General features: G+C 40.5%; 1 protein-coding gene across 8 annotated transcripts in view; it reads right to left on the bottom strand.

Moving 5' to 3' along the window:
* Positions 1-12,608, bottom strand: part of NMNAT1 (nicotinamide nucleotide adenylyltransferase 1) — a 28,229-nt gene that overhangs the window by 15,195 nt on the left and 426 nt on the right. For 2 of the 8 annotated variants that reach the window (XM_067719598.1, XM_067719625.1), the window contains exons 2-3: positions 12,133-12,262; positions 4,571-4,693 (exon numbers count right to left, since the gene is read on the bottom strand). The exons of 3 other annotated variants lie outside the window; for them this stretch is intronic. The gene's annotated coding sequence lies outside the window, so the exon portion shown is untranslated. Of the gene's footprint in view, positions 1-1,307; positions 1,405-4,570; positions 4,694-12,132; positions 12,263-12,608 lie in introns of those variants that run through there. 3 more of the 8 variants (XM_067719608.1, XM_067719642.1, XM_067719635.1) reach the window with 3 other exon arrangements.

Below are 12,608 nucleotides of genomic sequence, written 5' to 3'. Positions count from 1 at the left end.
GACCAGGGCCACCATGATTCACTTCTGTCTGGCTCATACAGCCTATCACTTGCACTGCTGGCTGCCAAGATCTCATCAGCTCAGGCTGTAAGTGCCCCTCGTCAGCCCACTGTGGCAAAAAGTTCATTTCTTCCTGAGGCTGTCCTGAGGTTGAAGTAAAATTTATTTTCAACTTTAAAATCACTGACTTTAAGTTTCAAAAACATTGATGTGTAAACATTAATGAAACATTTTGTAAACATTAAGTCAGTTTTTAAAACATTAACTTAAAAAAAAAACTGTTTGGCTTTTCTTGTCACACTTCAGAACGCTCAATATAATTAAATCTATTTTGACCGACTGTTAATGCAATTGACTTGACAACTTCTCAGATTTACACCTCTAAAGGGACACTATTCCTTTTAAAATAGTAACCTTAAACATGTAACCATATTCTAGTTCTAACAGTGTGCCATTGCTTTAGTCTGGGGGTATATATATACATATTTTTTTTTTTTTTTTGCGGTACGCAGGCCTCTCACTGTTGTGACCTCTCCCGTTGCGGAGCACAGGCTCCAGATGCGCAGGCTCAGCGGCCATGGCTCACGGGCCCAGCCGCTCCGCGGCATGTGGGATCCTCCCGGACTGGGGCACGAACCCACGTCCCCTGAATTGGCAGGCGGACTCTCAACCACTGCACCACCAGGGAAGCCCTGGGGGTATATTTTGAAATTGCTTTTTGTTTTGAGTACCTTCACTGGGGGTAAATCTTTGTCTTTGGAGGGGAGATTTAATTTCTACAAATACCCTAAAGTCATTCGGTGCTAAATCCAATTAATAAAATAAATGAAGGTGAATAACAGTTTACAGTAAAGAGGTAGAACTATTAGTTAAGGAATAACATTTTCCTACATGTGTGGAAACTATGTAAGTGTAATCTCAAAAGAATTTCAAAATTGAGCGGTAACCACAGACCTCATTTGGTTGTGTAAGTTGTGGTAGGTACGTTAACTCACTCAGTGTGAACCACCTGGCTGGGGGGAGAGCGAGCACAGTACAGGGCCACAGGGTCCTAACCATGCTGTAGCTCACCCTCTGCTGTAGCTCTACTGCTCGCTACTACTAGGTGTTTGTCCTCAGACTAGACATTTAATGTTTCTGAGCCTCGGTTTCCTCATTTATAAAATGGGAAACCACAGTCCCATTTCATAGGATTGTGTGCATATTAAATGAGAAAGTGAATAAAAAATGTGACACATTTGTCTACTAATTATGAATATTAATAATTCTTACTATTGCTTGTGGGTTGTCTTATGGCATTAACTTACAGCCATGGTAAAGAAACGAAGGTTCTCAGGGACTTCTCTGGTGGTCCAGTGGCTAAGGCTCCATGCTCCCAATGCAGGGTGCCCAGGTTCGATCCTGGTCAGGGAACTAGATCCCACATGCTGCAACTAAGAGTTCACATGCTGCAACTAAAGATCCCGCATGCCGCAACTAAGACCCAGCACAGCCACAATAACTAAATAAATAAACAAATAAATAAGAAAGCAAGGTTCTCAAGATTCCTTAGAGACCAGTAATCACAGTGATATAGTAGGAGCTCAATAAATGGTTACTATTATTCTTACTAAAGTATTATTAGACATAATTTTGCTGTAATGGGATGGATCTTAGTTCATCTTTGCTATGTTTAAAACTTTTATTTCTGTGGTTTGATGTAACATTCTCGTGAAACAGAACTTGAATTTGGTTTCTTGAAGGCATTTTATCACTGAAAAAGTAATGTATCATGTAACTCACTGTGTCCCATGCAGCCAAGTGACAGTGTTCCTGTTTGGGATCACCATTCTGACCCTCCAGTTCTATGTTCTGCTGAAGTAAGTTCTTTCTCCAGCCAACCCCCTCCCCTGGCAGCTCAGCATGCACGTCTTACCTGTGGAGATGGCTCGGGTGCCCTCTGCCATTCCTGTTATGTGTTTAATTGCAGCCTGCCCCATTGTTTTGTCCCTATTATCAATGGTAGTCACCTGTTTCACCTCTTCGAAGAGTCAAAAATCTCAGTACAGCCAGGAGAGCTGGGATTTGGGCAGATTGAGTTTAACTTTTAGTCAACAGTTATTTCTTCTAGTATAAGAAGTCGTCAAATGGGAAACAACGAGAGCACCGACGTTTCAATTTATAAATTCCCTAGAGAGCAGTCCCAACAGCCTAGCATTAGCTAACTTCTGCAAGGCTGAGGGTGACACAGGCACACTCAGCCAGATTATGACCTGACCTGTTATTTCAGATTCTATGCTGGAAAGTAGTTTTGGCTGAAAAAGGCAGTTAATACCTTTTTCGGGCAAACGAGGCAAATGCAATTTGATACATTCAAAATCAACTGCAGTTCTAAAAATCCTAAAAAAAAATCTGAAAACTTAAGTGATGGGGAAGGAATGGAAACCGTGACACTCCTTGTAATTAGCCTAACTCAAACTTGCCAGCTTCTACTATAAGAGGTTTGTGTGTGGTAGGGCATATTTCCTTACTCCAGAATTTCCACAAAATGCTTTTTCACCAAAATATCAAATTAACATGAATTAGAAAAATGGTAAACATTATTTGTCCACCAATTAAGATATTAGTAACTCTTAATAATATTTTTATTAATGCTAGCATTAATTAATTTGCAGTCACAGTAAAGTAACCAAGGTTCTTAAGAGGAGTGAGTTGCCTGGAGCCAAATGAACCTAGTGCCACAATTAGAATTCAAGGATCAGGGCCTTCTGGTGTTACACTAACAGCGTGGATTTCTTCTAATAAGTAATCAATTTATGTATGACCCAGGGTATTGATTTTTAGGCCCAGATCTTCTCGATACTGCAGTCAACCTCTCCTCACCAACCTGGTTGGTAATATCATCTTTACTTTCTTCACAATTGGTAAGTGTGCAGTCATTCTGTCAGGCACTTTTAAGTGTCTACTATTTGCCAGACACTACTAGAATAAAAATGGGTAGAATAGGACTTCTTGCTCTTCAAGAGCTCAAAGACTGAAACCTAAGAAGAAATTCACATTTAGAATTCAGGTGAAGGGAATTCTTCTCTTTGGTTTTAGTTTTTGGCCATGCCGCACGGCAGGCGGGATCTTAGTACCCCAACCAGGGATCGAACCCGTGCCCCACTGCAGTGGAAGTACAGAATCTTAACCACTGGACCGCCAGGGAAGTCCCTGAAGTGAATTCTTAAAAAGTTCCTTAGTATCTCTTTTAGTCATCCTACAACTTGAATATGAACCCAAATTAAATTAAATACTAATGTTTTGTTTTGATGTTATAAAATTCTTTACAGTTATAAAAATATCAGATTTATCCACTCATTCAATAAATAGTTACTAAGGAGATGATATAGGTAGAAAAACAGGGACCTCAACTAATTGAAGTCAAAAAATGATACAGAAGAGTTGGACTCTGAAATGTGCTGAAGTTTTAGGAACACCTTAAACTAGTATATTTTACTTATATTTTCCTTTGTATGTACTTTTAAGAGTGATGTGAACTTTAAATTAAGACTATGTCTAAATTTTTATAAAGTGAAAAAAGTTATTGGATGCCTTAACATGGTTCTAGAAAGAGCCTCCAGAGAATTCCCTGGTGGGAGGCCAGCTCAAACAGTAATCCCACAACAGCAGGAGCTACTTCTTCTCTCTGACCTTCCTTGCCCTCATTTCTAAAATGGAGATAAAAATACCTGCTTCACAGTTTTGCTGTAAGGTTTAAATGAAATAATGGGGGAATTAAAAAAAAAACTGTCACAGTTATTATCACTAGCATTGCCGATAGTAAGCACATGACCTCGATCAAAGGAAAACCTTAGCCTGGCTAGGTTTTGAGCACTTTTGTTCCACAATAGATACATGAGGAAACACCTTCTATTTAGGGTCTGCATTCAAGAGTATACTTCTGAATGAAATAATGCCATTTTGCAGCAACTATATGATATCACTTATATGTGGAATCTAAAATATGATACAAATGAGTATATCTACAAAACAGAAACAGGCTCACAGACATACAGAACAGACTTGTGGTTGCCAAGGAGAAGGGGGAGTGGGGGAGGGAAGGATTGGGAGTTTGGGGTTAGCAGATGCAAACTATTATATATAGGATGGATCAACAACAAGGAACTATAATCAATATCCTGTGATAAACCATAATGGAAAAGAACTTGAAACAAATATATGTATAACTGACTCACTTTGCTATACAGTAGAAATTAACAAGACATTGTAAATCAACTATACTTCAATAAAAAAAAAGAGAAATGTATTTCTGAGATAATTCAACCCAGTAAACTGAGGCTGTTCTGCTGTCCTTTTAGGTTTTACCGTGCTGCTTACTCAGATGGAACCGGTCCCACAGGCACTAAAGAGGATGTTTTCTGTATTTGGTGTGGGGTCCTTCAGTGAAGGAGTCTGCACCGTAGTGTTAACATTTTTGGCAACCGACTGTGTACGTTCTTAAATACTGAATTTCCAAAGGCTCATCTTAACCTGAAAGCTTGGCTGTATACAATGCACCATTAGTCCTCAACATTTATTTTCTACTTACACTAGGAATAGAGATGGAGAGATAGAACTCCTCAGTAGACACATCACAGTTAAAACATTTCAACAGGGAAAGTTTAAAAATTCCATGAGAGATTTTTCTTTTTGTAGAGTGAAGTCTGCTTTACTAGAATTAAAAAAAAAAAAGTTAAGACATTAATCAACAGTGGTAGGAACTGCTGGACGGGGTTGGCACATTAAGCAGCGAGCTTTCCATCTCCCGCTAAGTTGGTGCCTTTGTTTAAACCCTTTCAGCAAAAACATTTAAAATATGTATTGCAATTAAAAGACAAGTATTCCTAACAGTTCTTTCTTCCTCCCAAATATAGGAAAAAAGGACTCCTGAACTTTACTACTTGTCTGTGATGCTTTCAGTAAGCAGCGTGGTTTCTACAGGTAAGCAAAAACTTCCCAAGTAACCCATACCTATTTAAAGGCTTAACCAGTCCTTCAAGGGAAGTAAATGCTCAGGTAGGATTCTTACATTGCAAGGGGAATGTATAGCTCCTCTTAAGGCAGGAGCTCCAAGAAGCTGCAGAGTTTTAAAAGCAAAGAAAAAGCAGAGAGGGTTAGAATGGGATATAAAAAGCCATCTTTCTCACATTATTTCCACTCCATTTAATTAGATCCCATTCTTTATCCTACAGTGTTTTGCTCAAGCCTGGGGCTGACTTGGCTGGCCAGTGTAACCTGTCAAAGGCCAGATGCTAAATCAACAGTCTGAAGCTGACATCTGAGCCTTGCTGGTCCCCTGCCTTAGATATATGTCTTGGCAGGTTAAGCCTTTTCCAGCAGCCTTGTCATCTGACTACTGCCAGCAAACATGTGACCATCTCCACCCTGCCACTCCTAGATGAAGTGGGGTCAGCTGAACATCAGAGCCACGACAACAAGAAGCACAGCAAAACCAGTCACTGGGAAGAAATTTGTCAGGTGACAACATTAATGAGCACTGACAATGGATAAAAAGGAATCGTTCAACCAAAATCACTGGGTCGATATCACAAGCAAATTCAGCCCCAGTAAGGATCTCCTATTAGATACTTTCAAGATCATTAGTACTTTGACTTTCTGAACCTCCTTTTTTTTTTTTGCTGTGAACCTCCTTTTCTGTTTCAGTGAAGTTAGTAGCATCAGCTGGATGGCCACTATAAAAGTATTGAGAAGGAAAAAGAAAAATATAGATCTTAGTAATGAACAAAGGTCTAGTTTCAAAAGAACACAGTGATCCAGAGTGTATATTTGAACAAGGTCAATCTATCACTTCTTTAAAAGTGCAGCGGGAGATTTTAGAGTAAAACTCATCACGATCTCCCCTACCTGGGCTACACCAATCTCTTGCATCATGACAGTCAACTGCTGTCTAGAGAAAATAGCCAACTGACCTGCATGATGTTGTCTTTTGACTTGTTCTGTGTGTATGCACAGATTCTGAGGGATTTTAAGTAGTAGCTAGATACTCACAGATGCTCTCAAAGTCTTTAGTAAGTGGAGATAATGCCATTTCTTGAGGGGAAGAACAGTATCTCTTGGCAGAAGGAACAAGTTTAATACAAACATCTCGCAACACATCTATGACAGACACAGATCTTCACAAATGGGAATGATTGTTTTCCATCTGCTTCTCTGTTCAGGTGATACTTGCTGCAGGGGAAGTTACCCACCAACACACTATCCATCCACCACACTGACATTTTCTGAGCACCTTTCACATTCCAGACATAGCGCTAAAACATAGGAGTTAGAAACGCGAGTAACTCATAGGTTAACAGTGAAATCCCCTGAAATAATTCTTTTACTATGGGTAACAGAAACTATTTAAAAGTAACACAGCCTTTTACATTCTCTAGACCTCATTAACCAAATATCAACATGTCAGATGAATGTCAACTTATCTCAAGATAGGATTTTTATCAGAAGTTTCTTTTTTTCTGAACTATCTTGCCCCTCACCCCCAAACCTGATCTACTTGAAGATCTCAGCTGATGACAAACCCATCCTCCCAGTTGCTACAGTCAAGTACCTCAAATCATCCTAAATGCATTGTTTTTCTTTTCCCACACCCCATCAGGAAGTCCTAATGGCTTCACCTTCAAAATACATACAGAATCCAACCATTTTTCGCTAGTTGGAAATTTTTAACTGACTTTTCTAAATGCAAGAGGCTGCTTCTTAAGACCAAGGCTTCTTGGTACTTCTTTTTTTAAAAACTAATTTATTCATTTGGTTGCTCCGGGTCTTAGTAGCAGCAGGTGGGCTTGCAGGCTCCTTAGTTGCAGCACATGTGCTCCTTAGTTGTGGCTCCAGGGCTCCTTAGTTGCGGCACACGGGTCCCTTAGTTGTGGCATGTGAACTCTTAGTTGCAGTATGCATGTGGGACCTAGTTCCCTGACCAGGGGTCGAACCCGGGCCCCCAGTATTGGGAGCGTGGAGTCTAACCCACTGCGTCACCAGGGAAGTCCCTGCTTGGTACTTCTGTGTCTTGAAATTATGCAACATTCTTAACGTAACTCCAGAAAACGAAATTCTGTTTCTTAATTGATAAGCATAACTTGAAGCAAAATTTAACCAGCACCTTAACCCATAACCTATAAAACTGAATTTTCATGCACATTTATGCTTTTATCATTTCCTCCAAAACCAAGTCACCAGAGTTAATTTCATTAAGAAACATTTATTTTATGCTACCAATATCGTATGAAATACAAAGCACGCTCTTTCTCCACACAGGTGAAAAGTATAAAATTTTAAACTGCTATTTTTTTAGCCCCTCATAACTTAGACAGCCATGATCAGCAATCGTCCCTCATAGACTGACAACACTTTCTGCTATAACCCATGTTTGCTCCGAGTGGAAAACTTTTGCTGAGCAACTTCATGGGGGATGCTTTGTTTTAGCGGTTCTCAATCTGGGACCTGGGCTTCAGAGGTACAAAGTCTCTGAAGTTGTAAGCAAAATGTTGGGCATGTGCACCTATGAGCAACTTTCTGGGAGAATGTAAAAGGAAGTTTGAGAAAATAAAAACATTAAGCATTACACTCATTAAATTTACTATAAGAAAAAAAATACTTGATGTTTGACATCCACTACTCTCCATTTAAAATTTAAAAAACAGGGCTTCCCTGGTGGCGCAGTGGTTGAGAGTCCACCTGCCAATGCAGGGGACACGGGTTCGTGCCCTGGTCCGGGAAGATCCCACATGCCGCGGAGAGGCTGGGCCCGTGAGCCACGGCCACTGAGCCTGCGTGTCCGGAGCCTGTGCTCCGCAATGGGAGAGGACACAACAGTGAGAGGCCTGCGTACCGCAAAAAAAAAAAAAAAAAAAAATTAAAGTTAGTCTTCACACTACTTTTTCCACAGCTGCTAAACCCTAGAAGTGAAAACTTTCTAATTACTAATTGAATTGAATTGAATATTGAATTTCTAAATGCTCATCTAATCTGAAAGCTTGGGTATATTCAATATACCATTAGTCTTCAATATATACTTTCTACTTAGATTAAAATTAAATAAATGTAAAAATGGAATTCCTAATTAGACATATGTCATAGTTAAACATTTCACTGGAGAAAGGTCAAAAAATTCCACAAAGAATTCTCTTCCTTTTTCTACTTTACTATAATTTTTTCTAAGTTAATATGGAACTGTTGGAAGATTGTTTTAGAGTGTCCCGATGCTCAGAGTTTGGATTTCATCCTGTAGGGAATGGGGATGTTTTAGAGGGCTTAAATAGGGAGTAATATATCAATGCACTTTAGAAATAATTCTCAGGACTTCCCTGGTGGCACAGTGGTTAAGAATCCGCCTGCCAAGGCAGGGGACGTGGGGTTGAGCCCTGGTCCGGGAAGATCCCACATGCCGCAAGCAATGAAGCCCATGCGCCGCAACTACTGAGCCTGCGCTCTAGGGCCCGTGAGCCACAACTACTGAGCCCATGTGCCACAACTACGTAAGCCCATGTGCCTAGAGCCCGTGCTCCGCAACAAGAGAAGCCACTGCTCACTGCAACTAGAGGAAGCCCATGCGCAGCAACGAAGACCCAACAGTCAAAAATAAAAACAAATAAATAAATAACTTTATTTTTTAAAAATGCATTCGTATAATGGCATATTAAATAATGGAGCTATGAGTAAAACAAAGTAAGGCAAGAGGATAAGGAGTGTTGGAATTCTAAATAGGGTGGTCAGGAAAGGCCTCACCATGTGACATTTGAGCAAAGAATTAAAGGAGACAAGGGAGTGAGCCATGCAGACACCTAAAGGAAAAATGTTCTAAGCAAAGGAAACAATGCAAAAGCCCTGAGGCAGAAGCAGGCCTGCCCAGTTCCAGGATCTCCAGCGAGATCAGAAGGGCTGAGCAGGAGTTAACAGAGGGAAGGAGTTTTGGTAGATGTCATCAGCGGTAAAAGGGAGCCACTGCAGGGTTTCTGAGCAGAGGAGTGACATGACCAAACATATTTTCAAAGGATCTCTCTGGCTGCTAAAGCCGACAACAGAATGTAGGGGGAAATAGGGTGGAAGAAAGGAGACCAGATGGTAAGGTACTGCTGTAACCCGGGTGAGAGATGATGCTGACATGGACCAGGGTGGTAGCAGTGGAAGTGGTGAGAAGTCATTCGATTCTAGATATATTATAAAGGTAGAGCCAATGTGATTTGCTGATGGATGGAATGTGTGCTGCGAGAGAAAGAGGAGTCAAGAATGACTCCAAAAATTTTTGGCTTAAGCAACTAAAAAACTAGAGTTACCTTTAACTGAGAAGAGAAAGATGGTCATGGAATAGGTTTAGGGAAGAAGATCAGTAGTTCAGCTTATAAAGAAGTTAAGTTTGGGATGTCTATTAAATATGCAAACAGTGGTGTTAAGTAGGTAACGCAGAACAGAGCCCAGGTCAGGGGAGAGGACAAGAGATTTACTAGATTTGGGGTCATCTGCATATAGATGGTATTTAAAGTCGTAAGACTGGATGACATTACCAAGAGAGTGAGTGAGACAGAATGCAACAGCAGTGTGGGCATCACCGGGGAACTGGTTAGAAATACACAACCACAGGCCCTACCCTAGGTCTACTGAATCAAAATTTGCATCTTAACAAGATCCCCAGGTGATGTGTATACATCTTAAAGTTTGTAAAGCTCCACTGGTCCAGGTGAGAGATAATGAAGGGTAATAACAGGAGGGATGGTGTCAAGGGTTTACAAGTAGATGAGCTGAGTGAATGGAGGAGGGAAGGAGGTGAAGGGAGATTTCTGACTTAAGAGACCACTTAGATGGTGTGCCGAGAGTCAACAGAGAGTATTAGGGGAAGCACAGGTTGGGAGGTATGAAGGGAAAGCATAAAGAGACACACTACGGTTTTAAAGGTGCTGCTGAACTTGAGGTATACACAGGACATCCGAGTAGGGAGATCTAGTAGGTAGACAGAAAAAGAGAGAGACTAGAACCTGGCAGTAAAACCCAGAGACACTAAAGACTACCTTCAAGGAGATATCACGGTTAAAAGAAGGCTGTTTATTTGATTTGATTTTTTTTTTGAAGAACAGAATTAGAATGTTGGTTGGTTGAGGGAAAAGCACAATTAGGAAGCCACACAGCCTGCAAGAAAGCTAATAATTCATGGAGAAAAGTCCCTAAGGAGGCCACAAAGAAAGGATTTTTTTTTTTAAGAAAGGATTTTAGGTACAAATTAAGAGCATAGCTTAAAAATAATGAGGAGAAATGAAAACATACATCTACACAAAGAATTGTATGGTTTGGCTTTATACGTAATAGCCAAAAGCTGGAAACAACTCAAATGTTAATCAAGAAATGAATGAATGAATGAAGTTTATTATTAGCTCAAATAATGGAATACTACTGAGCAATAAAAAGGAAGAAACTACTGATACAAATAACATGGATGAATCTGAAGAGACATTAATTTGAGTGAAAGAAGCCAGATACAAAAAAGAACACGCTATATGATTCCAGTTATATGAAATTCTAGAAAAGAATTTATAATGACAGAAGACAGATCAGTGGTTGCCTGGGGCGGGGGAAACTGACAACAGAAGGGCAGAAAGCTTCAGGGTTCCTGCTATGGAATCCTTATTTTTTCTCCTGTGCTCTTCACTGAATGGCAATACATTCACCCATTCTCTTTGGATGGGCTTGTTTCTCAAAAATAAATATCCAGTTATACTAATGTAACTATAATGATGGTGACAACTATAACAGTAACATTCGTTGAGTTCTTCCTGTGTGCCAAGCAATATACTAAGCACTCACGTGATCCTTACAACACTCCAATGAAGTAGGTACTATTATTCTTTTTCCCTAGCATATGAGGAAACTTAAGCTGAAAGAGGTTGATTAACTTGTTCAAGATCTCACAGCCTGTGTAACAACCTTGACTCTAAAAGTTCATGCTCTTAACCGTTACACAAGATTTACAACGGTACGTTATCTACTCGTAGACATTAGAAAGAGGTCCACGCATTCAGAGTGCCTTTGGCTCATGGTACTTCTTTTTTTTTTTAGATGTTGGGGGTAGGAGTTTATTAATTAATTTATTTATTTTTGCTGTGTTGCGTCTTCGTTTCTGTGCGAGGGCTTTCTCTAGTTGTGGCAAGCGGGGGCCACTCTTCATCGCGGTGCGCGGGCCTCTCACTGTCGTGGCCTCGCTTGTTGCGGAGCACAGGATCCAGATGTGCAGGCTCAGTAGTTGTGGCTCACGGGCCTAGTTGCTCCGCGGCACGTGGGATCCTCCCAGACCAGGGCTCGAACCTGTGTCCCCTGCATTAGCAGGCAGACTCTCAACCACTGTGCCACCAGGGAAGCCCCATGGTACTTCTTATTAGCCACTCAAGTTTCATCTGCCCCTGCATATTCCCTACCTAGTTGGAGCAGCTAGTGCTCTCTGGACTCCCATCCCAAGTCCAAGTTGAGGTGTCCTAAACCTTCCCAGCTGCCAAGTAGTATTTATCTGGTTTTCCAGTTATGACTCCCAGTTCTGAGGTTTTCTTCCCCAATGCTCTCTCCTGTGACTACCTACCTAACATTCATTCACCTTTTCCCAACATCTTCTCTTCCCTATTTCCCCTCCAGGCTTGTATTCTATTTTTGTTTGAGAACTGGAACCCAAACCAATTTCTCTTGTCTATGCACTAGGAATACTTTTTCATTGTCCATTAGCTCTAAAGAGAACTCAAAGGTATGTAAGAATACTCTCAGCATAGAACCGCTGAATCAGAGTGTCACCGAGAAACAGCACGCAAATACAACGCACGTATGGTGAGGCCTTTCCTCCACCACTTCTAAGACTGTACACACTAAAACCAACATAAATGCCTAAATAGAACACCTTATTATCATCATCAAAATTAGGGGATGAACACAGTGAGAAAATGTTTATTCAGCAAGTTCTTCCAATGATGAAAGAAGTATATTTTCCAGTTTTGTTTTGTGTGGCACTGGCCCTAACTATTTGTCATTGAGAGTTCGATATTCCACAAAAACGTTGACGCTTCCACACATATTCACATGTCAAAAATTAGAGTTAATTATATTAACATGACAGCCACTTACTTTTACAAAGCAAATTCTGTGAATCTGAAGCGTTTTGCGAGGTAGGCTATTGGAACCATTCCAACTGGTGTGTCAACAGTCTTCTCTAAAGTTGGACTTAGAAGAGTGGTTTCACATGCAAATTGTAACTCTGAGAAACAATTTACGGTGATAAATTAAGACATTCTATGATTGGACAAACAATTCATTCTGGTGGAGTTCTACGGTAATCTTGGAAGTTTGTCCTGGGTGGCTGAAATATAATTAACTTTAAAGACAACATCTGAGAAACAATTTCGCCGTAAACCCTGATGTCGTCTTGTGGACTAATGACTTCAAGGAGATGGGCTGGGAACATGTGAAAATGTTTTAATTTTCTGAGTAACTTCTAGACTGTTGCCAACAGCTAGCAGTCTCTCCTCAAGAGGAGTGAGTGTCCCGCTTCCAGGAACATGGATCTAGTCTTTTATAGATTTGGAAATTACGGATTTCAGAAA

This window comes from Pseudorca crassidens, chromosome 2, assembly GCF_039906515.1.
Source record: "Pseudorca crassidens isolate mPseCra1 chromosome 2, mPseCra1.hap1, whole genome shotgun sequence".
Taxonomy (NCBI): domain Eukaryota; kingdom Metazoa; phylum Chordata; class Mammalia; order Artiodactyla; family Delphinidae; genus Pseudorca; species Pseudorca crassidens.
The sequence above is the reverse complement of the archived record's forward strand: the minus strand, read 5'-3'. Positions and strand labels throughout refer to the sequence as shown.